A 9,398-nucleotide genomic window follows, 5' to 3' on the forward strand; every position below is an offset into this window, starting at 1 on the left:
CATGTACCATACACAACTTTAGACCTAGATCAATTTGCTTTGACAAAACGGCTAATATACCTGAAATGCAGAAAATTTACTTTAACAAGCAAAAAAGGTGTTTTTGTGGAAAAGACAACTTCCCTCTTGTCCCATGTGCTTCTCCTCTTCACAGCAATATATAAATGATGGAGTCCTTCAAAATGTATGGTCCCATGACACCAAATGTGCATAGTTGCCTAGAAACAGGGGGTGGGTCAACTTACCCACTGGCTCATTTTACCCTACTCTCCCCTACACCTTTATCGTCCATTCAATGACCATCGTCCAATCAGTATAGGCTACGGAAATACGTCATTCATTATGCAAGATTTGAAATTTGCTGTGCATTGTTCGAGCTCAGCTAAATGCTATAGGCTAGGCTATTTGAATATGGCATTTACCCAATTACTTTGAAACCGCTTTTAAAAACCAATGAATGACAACATTATCTGCATATGGCCATTGGATTGGAACAATTTTAAAAATAAATTTTAAAAGAACTGTACTGTTTGTATGGTATTAATGAGCACATCTGCTATCACTTAGGCGATTTAGGTGGTAGGAGGATTTCTATGCAAGTAAGTTGCGCTAGCAGTTGTATGTGGTTAGCTATGGAGTCTCACGCGTGCTGTTAACTTCCCTTTCAGAGCGTCTGCTAACGTTACATAAAATACTAGAAAATAAAAGCGCATCGATGCTTAACGTTACCCATTTTTTCTTAGATGATCCCATTTTCGTATGTCTTGCTAAATAATTGTACCTTTGTTTTGTTTTCGTCCACAGGTACAATGAGACCCCTCCCACTGCTGTGCGAGGGATGATGTCACCTGAGCGTGCATACGTCTATAATAGTAGGCTACATGGGTGCCAAGATGGCCGAGTGAGTAGACGCTTTCTACCGAGCTCTGCGAAGAAAGTTTTGGAAACGGTAAAACTAGATTTATTATCTCGCCAAGCATTAATTTTGTTTTGAGAAATACTACAGCACTTGTAAGACGAACCATTGAGCAATGCCAAACCAACGCGAAAGGAAAAGAGGCCAAGAGAGCACCGGACAGAAGCTAAGTCCAGATACTAGCAACGTTACTTCTAAGGCTGGCAATGCTTTAGTTGACAGTTGTCATGAGTATACCTCTACTTCCCTACCTCTCGCCACTGAGGAAGACTTTATGGAAGAATTTCCACTGATTCCTATCACTCCCAGTAAGTCGCCAGTACCGAAGAGGAAAATGATGTCCACAGTCGTGTCTGAACAAACCAATACCAACGACATCATAGCTAGCCTCTCAGCTCTGATAAACACGCGGTCAGACAACATTGAAAGCATGGTCAGTGCCAATGCGCTTAAAGTTGAAGGTCTTAAAAAGACAATTGACTTTGTGTGTGCAGAGATCAAGGATGTAAAAAGCAGAGTGTGTACACTCGAGGTGAAAATGGCAAAAGAGGAAAAACGAGTAGACTCATGTCAGCTAAGGGTCTCGGAGTTAGAGAGATACTCCAGGAGATGGAACCTTAGACTTTACGGAGTTGTTGAATCAGAAAAGGAACACATACGAAAGAAGGCAATTGAGATCTGTCAGGCTGTTCTGCCGGAGGAAAAGAACAGGCTGGCTGACGCTATCGACACTGTACATCGGCTCGGCACTAAGCGGCAGAATGACTACAGACCCAGAGGCATCATCATCCAGTTCATCGTACGTGTCTGCAGAGACGCCGTATGGAAAGCTGCGAAGACGTCACCGTACCTGCGCGACAACGGATTGAAATTTGCGGAGGATCTCTCTAAAGAAGACAGAGAACGGGGGAGCAAACTTTGGCCAATGATAAAAAAAGCTTGAGAGGAGGGCAAACCAGCCTTCTTCATTGGCGGTCGCGGATTTGTCAACGGATCAGAAGTCTCCCTGCCCACCTAAGAAACAGATTCGCCTGCTGCGTGTTAACACAAGGACACTCACTGGTTTGATTTGCACTACATTCAGAGTTGATATTGTAATATTATAATTTTTGTTGGACTATTACTAGGACTTTACAAAGGCACTTTAATTTACAAATTCACTGCCATTTCTTTATGTTCTGTTTTTTTTTATTCGTTTAACAAACGAGGCAGCTGATTATATATAACTGATGTAGACGCTGCGCTTTTTAGTTGGCCGGAACTATATCCTTTCTTCTTTACCGACCTTTTTTTTTTTTATATGAAGCAGCGCTCTGTCCCCTTATCCGGTATTACCCTTCTAACCAATTGGTTATTGATCACTTTCTAGTTCATTCCTTGTTCGTGTTCGTTAATAACTTTGTCTTTATCTATTGTTTCTTTAAATGCTAGGGGACTAAGACAGATTTGTAAAAGAAAAGCCTTATTTTTATTTGCCAAACAATTTCGTACAGATTTTTGTTTTTTTCAAGAAAGTCATTCCACTTCTTCTGATGTCAATTTTTGGAAATCTCAATGGGGTAACGATATTTGGTTCTCTCAGGGCTCAGAGAGATCTGCTGGAGTAACCTCACTTAAAAATACTTTCTCAGGTGATATCTTACACTCAGACTGTGACTCCCTAGGACACTACGTTTGTCTTGTAATCAGAGTTGACAACATTTTTAGCATAATTATTAATATTTATGGTTACAATAACAAACTTGAGAATGATAAATTACTTGACTCAATAGAGGAAAGAATTACATTTTGGCTCACCAGATACCCAAACTCTATTCTTTTAATTGGTGGAGACTTTAATATTGCCCTAGATAATGCTATTGACAGGTTGCCCCCTGGGCAGCCTTCCTCCATCAGTGCAAACCTTAAAAGACTTATGAGTAGATTTAACATTGTAGATATATGGAGAGAAAAATTTCCTGATGATAGATCCTTTACTTGGAGCAACAGGTCAGGATCCAGTCAGTCTCGCATTGATTTTTGGCTGTTATCCAGTAACATTGAAAAAGAGAAAGTTACGGTAAGTATCCTTGCCACACCCCTTACTGACCATAGAGCAATTCATATAAACATTCAATTTAGTGCATCTAATACATTCCATAGATCCTGCTACTGGAAATTAAACAATTCCCTGTTAAAACATGAAAAGGTTAAGGCTGAAATTATTATGTTAATTACTCGTTTTTACAACAAGGCTAAAAAGGAAAAATCTTACAACACTAATTGGGAACTGCTTAAGTTTGAGTCAGGAAAATTCTTGAGACAGTATGGAACCGCTATTGCCAAAGCTAAAAGAGCAGAAGAAGATGAAGTCATAAATACAATTTCCTCATTTTATCAGAAAACGCCCGAGGAAGTTTCAGAGGAGGATAGACTACTTCTTTTACAACTCCAAAACAAATTAGACGAATTATATCGACAAAAAGCTGAGGGAGCCTTTGTAAGGTCTAGGAAGAGATGGCTGGAGGAGGGGGAGCAAAATTCTGCTTACTTTTTCCGTCTTGAAAGATACCGATCTAAAATCAATTCTATCTATAATTTAAATATTAATGGGGTCGTTACTGATGACGCTAAATTAATTTCAGATTTTTGTTCAAAATTCTATAGCAATTTATACAGCTCAAAATATAATAAAGAAGTTACGTCTCATTTTCTTAACTCAATAAATAATGTAAAAAAGATTGATGTGGCAGACAAAGATTATTGTGACACCCCTCTTTCATTGACAGAGGTCACTGATTCGATTGCTCGACTTAAAAACAATAAATCTCCGGGCACTGACGGGTTAAATGCAGAATTTTACAAAGCGTTCTCAGAGCACTTGGCCCCATTTTTACTACAGGTTTTTATAGAAAGTATAGAGAATGATTCCCTTCCTCCTACCCTCACTCAAGGGCTTGTCACATTGATTCCCAAGCCTAGAAAAGATCCACTCTTTATTGACAACTGGAGACCCATTTGTCTGCTAAACAATGATTACAAAATTATGGCTTCAATATTTGCCAGAAGAATTAAAGAAACTCTTGACACGATTATAGATGAGACACAATCAGGCTTTATGAGAAACAGGCATATATCTAATAATATTAGACTAATATTAGATATTCTTGACTACTCTGACTTAATATCTGAAGATAGCTTCATCCTCCTCTTAGACTTCTATAAGGCCTTTGATACAATAGAACACCAATTTATTTTTTTATCTTTAGAGAAATTTGGTTTTGGGGAATTTTTCCGCAAAGCAATTAAAACCTTATATGTTAATGGCAATAGCTCTATAAAACTGAAAAATGGAACTTCCCCTAGATTTAATCTGAAAAGGGGTATTCGTCAGGGATGCCCGATTTCCCCTTATCTGTTTTTACTTTGTACTCAAATTCTCACAACTTATGTCTGTAATAGTGCTATACAAGGAATCTCTATTGCGGGTAGGGATATCATCATCAGTCAGCTTGCTGATGATACCACAATCTTTTTAAAAAATGCAAGCCAGATACCTGTCACCATTCAAGTAATTAACCAGTTTTCAGAGGCATCTGGTTTATGCCTAAATATTAATAAATGCGAGCTGTTGCCTTTAAAAGACTGTAATATACAAACTATTTGCAACATTCCGATCAAGAACGAAGTTACCTACTTGGGTATAATTATATCTAAAGATCAGAAAATGAGATGTCCGTTAAATTTCTCTCCAATTATTAATAAAACTCAGAACAAACTGAACCAGTGGTTGCAAAGGGACTTATCTCTAAAAGGCAGAGTGTTGCTTACCAAGGCTGAAGGGATATCTCGGCTTACATATGCAGCCCTTTCTTTACACTTAGATAGTAAAATTTGTAAAGATATTGACAGAATGCTTTTTGACTTCATCTGGAAAAATCGTATCCATTATATCAAAAAAAGTGTTGTTATGAACAATTATGAATCTGGTGGGCTCAATTTTTTGGATTTCAATACTCTAAATAATACTTTTAAGATTAATTGGGCTAAGCATTTTCTTAAAAACCCTATCTCGATTTGAAATTTTATTCCCCATTATATATTTTCTCGTTTTGGTGGTCTGCACTTTATTTTGAATTGTAACTACAATGTAGACAAACTCCCTGTAAAACTGTCCACTTTTCACAAGCAGGTCCTCTTAGCTTGGTCTCTTATTTACAAGCATAATTTTTCACATCACAGGTATCTAATTTGGAATAACAGAGATATTTTGTATAAGAACAAGTGTCTTTTTTTTGAGAATTGGGTACATAATCAGATTCTGCTGGTGGACCAGCTATTTAACGAAGAGGGGCGACTTTTCTCCTATAGAGACTTTTTATCAACATATAACATTCCAGTTACACCGAAAGAATTCGCAATTGTATTTGACGCCATTCCATCAGGCACAATCATGCTTTTTAAATATACTGGCAGACTGCCACCTACCTCTATCTCTCTCCCCGATGTGGCTGATTCGCCAGTTGGAAGAATCTGTTTTTCCCAACTTCCTCATAACAATAAGAACATTCGTGCATTATTCCAGAAAGAAATTGTTTCTATTCCTAATGTTAAATTTTATTGGAACGGATTTGTAAATGACATTGATTGGAAAAAGGCTCGGATGATTCCTCACAGATACTTGCTAGTAAACAAGGTGAAAGAAGTATCTTTCAGAATAATTCACAGATATTACCCGGCTAATCATTACATGATTAAATTTAAAAGAGACATCAATACAAACTGTTCTTTTTGTGAAGACCACCCAGAAACTGTCTTGCACCTCTTTTGGTATTGCCCACTCACTAGAACATTTTGGCAAAACCTCAGCAGATTCATAATTTATCATATTCATAAAGATTTTTCTTTATTGTGGAAGGATGTTATTTTTTGCTTTTATAAAAGTCAAAATAATGAAAAGATGTATTTCATTATAAATTTGTTAATTATTTTGGCAAAATTTCATATCCATAAATGTAAATTCAGTGCTAAAAAAACAAGTTTTGTACTTTTTTCCATGAAGTTGAACATTATATTAATCTGATTTCTGGCTCAAACAACAAAAAGGCTGTTAAAACTGTCAACATATGGACCTCTTTTTCTTTTAAATAAGCTTCCCCTAGCAATTTTGTTTTATATATATATTTATTTTTATTTATTTATTTTTTTGTATGTTTTTATTATTGTATTTTATGTATATTTTGGCTATTCATATGTCATTTGTATCCTCTGTTTGCAATAAAAAAAAAAAAAAAAAAAGCAAATAAGTGACTCAAAAAAAAAAAAAAAAAAAAAAAAAAAAAAAAAGTAGGCTACATGTAAATAATGATCTGCATGCGTGCTTCATTACAAAAAAAATCGTTTTGCTATGGTTATATAAATATTAAAGAATGCTGTGCAAAACGACACTATATTATTATTATTAGTATAGTTTAATTTAAGTTTTACCGCAGATATTTTGTTTTGGACAAGTTCACGACATTCGACGAGTAGATATTATCAGATACATTCAGGAATTTATGTCAATTTTAAAATAATTTTTATGTTAATTATTGCTTCACTAAAACCATTGATTGACTTAAGCCGAGTCATTTCCAGAAGTGGCCCGGATCTCTACAGCCAGATACGGCGAGCATGAATCGGCCCAGTGCTGTACAGCCATAACAAAAATGCATGTGCCAGAGTGAGCTGTGGGCCACACTCGGCCCGGTTAACAAACGCCGATGCCGAGTCTGAGCCGCAGGCGCCGCGGAGCATTTATTGTTAATGATATGATTACAGACTATAACCTAGATGTGCTTTGTCACAGAAACCTGACTAAAACCAAACGATTACATTACTTTAAATGAGTCCACCCCACAAGATTACGGTTATAAACATGAACCTCGTCTGAAAGGAAAAGGGGGAGGTGTTGCTGTAATGTATAGTAATATTTTCAAAATTACTTAGAAGTCTAGTTTCAAATATAATTATTTTGAAAAGTTGGTGCTTAATGCAACAATATATAGTGTAAATGATAAATCACGTTTGAGATTTGTGCTGGCTACTGTATACAGGCCACCAGGGCACCATACAGACTTTATCAAAGAATTTGCTGATTTTCTATCAGAGTTAGTACTGGCTGCAGATAAAGTCCTAATTGTTGGTGATTTTAATATACATGTAGATAACGAAAAAGATGCATTGGGATTGGCATTTAAAGACATTCTTAACTCTATTGGAGTTAGACAACATGTAGATACTAGATTCTCTAGATCTAATATTATCACATGGAATCAATGTTGATGCTGTTGAAATTCTGCAGCAAGTCAAGTTATCTTCATTTATATAGCGCTTTTAACAATGTAGATTGTTTCAAAGCAGCTTTACAGAGATAAACAATTTAAGGTAACAGAGATTGTTTTGCTTTATAGCGGTTCTTTAATAAAGTTATTTTCCAGCTAAAGTTAGTTTTAATTGATTCGCTTCCGTCGCAACGATCATTTGTTATTAAATTAGGGGCCGCTAAGACGACACCATTCTCTCTACACAGACTTTAAACGCGAACCTGTGATAAACGCTGATGGCGTTCACATGTGCATTAAGAATTGGTTCTATAGTTATGTGCATTTGAATATATGTGCGCAGGTTTGTAATTCCCTACAAACCAAGCCTAAACAACTTACTGGTCTTTTCTTATAAATTTTGATGCAGAATTTTATTTTATTTTGTCACTTCGGGGAAGGTACGCGAAACGAATTTTCCCGACAACGCTTTATCTGTAGAGTGGTAAAGGGATCCTCCATAGGGAGAGACTAGTTGGCACTTCAGCACTGCGTTGACATCGGGTCCAGGCGAAGGTCCTTCGTCAGATCTGGATACGGCCTGGATCCGGCAGGCTGCGGGAAAACCTCGGGATAAACAAAGACACTAAAATTAGCGTAGATGCCATTCTTCTTATGATGTAACGAGTACATCAGGATTTATGGGAAGTGTTCCCGGTTCTGGCTGACCTAATCTATGCAGCCTAACATTGAATTATAGACGTCTATAATGTATTATGTGAATGCTAGGTCAAAGAGATGTGTCTTTTAATCTATCTTTGAACTGACAGAGTGTGTCTGCTTCCCGGACAATAGCAGGAAGACGCAATTTATGGCGCAATTTAGATATATTTTTAAGATGGAAAAATGTGGTTTTACAGATACTAGACACGTGACTTTCAAATGAAAGATTGGTATCAAAGAGCACACTCAGGTTCCTAACCGACAACAAAGACTTAACGGAGCAGCCATCAAGTGTTAGACAGTATTCTAGGATATTCTAGGATATTACGTGAGGAAGTTTTTTTTTTGTCCAATAATTAGAATCTCTGTTTTTTCAGAATTTAGAAGTAGTCTAATTACCAGTCATCCAATTTTTTATATCAGCTATGCATTCTGTTAATTTTGTGAATTGGTAAGTTTCTTTAGGTTTTGAAGAAATATACAGCTGTGTATCGTCAGCATAACAGTGAAAGCTAATTCCATGTTTCCTAATAATATCTACAAATGGTAGCATGTACAGAGTGAACAGCAGCAGTCCTAGTACTGAGCCTTGTGGTACGCCATACTGAACTTGTGTTCGATAAGCGATAAGACATCTCTTCATTTACTGTTACAAACTGATAACGGTCAGATAAGTATGATTTAAACCATACTAGTGCAATTCCACTAATGCCAACATAGTTTTCTAGTCTATTTAAAAGAATGTTGTGGTCAATGGTGTCAAATGCAGCACTAAGATCAAGTAACACTTAATAGCGAAATACAACCACGATCGGATGATAAGAGCAAGTAATTTATGACTCTAACGAGAGCTGTCTCGGTACTATGGTACGGTCTAAATGGTATGTATCCTAGAGACAAAGACGAATTAATGATATTAAGAAGAGGATCTATGACAGGGGTGGGCAAACTTTTTGGCTCAAGGGCCACACTGGGTTTCAAAATTTGACAGAGGGCCGGCCCAGTAGCAGATTATGAAACAAATCTCATGAAAGTGCGTATCTATACCACAAATTTGATTTCTCGTGCCATTTATACGCCAAAAATGTTTTTTTTTTGCATGCATATGCTACGCACTGTAAACCCTTTGGTTAGGATTAGGAGTGTGGAGTGCGTGCCTATTATTACACGCCATAAAGTGCGTATCATATGCATGCGAAAACTGCGTATCATAAGCACTACAAATACAATTTGTGGTATTCGCTTACTTTCATGAGATCGGGCTGAGCAAACACATTTACGTTGTGGCAACGTCTGCGCGAAATTCAACAATTGAGAGAGACATTATGACAATACATTTTTATGCTAGATATCCCCCATTTAGCATGTTATGTTTTGAGGTTAATTTTTAATTAGTCATACTTTTCTAAGTGTACACTTGCAGGTGTTTTGTTTTTAATTTACTGTTAGGCCCATTAAATAATAATAAGGATAAACAA

This window comes from Squalius cephalus (genome assembly GCF_949319135.1).
Source record: "Squalius cephalus genome assembly, chromosome: 19".
Classification (NCBI taxonomy): domain Eukaryota; kingdom Metazoa; phylum Chordata; class Actinopteri; order Cypriniformes; family Leuciscidae; genus Squalius; species Squalius cephalus.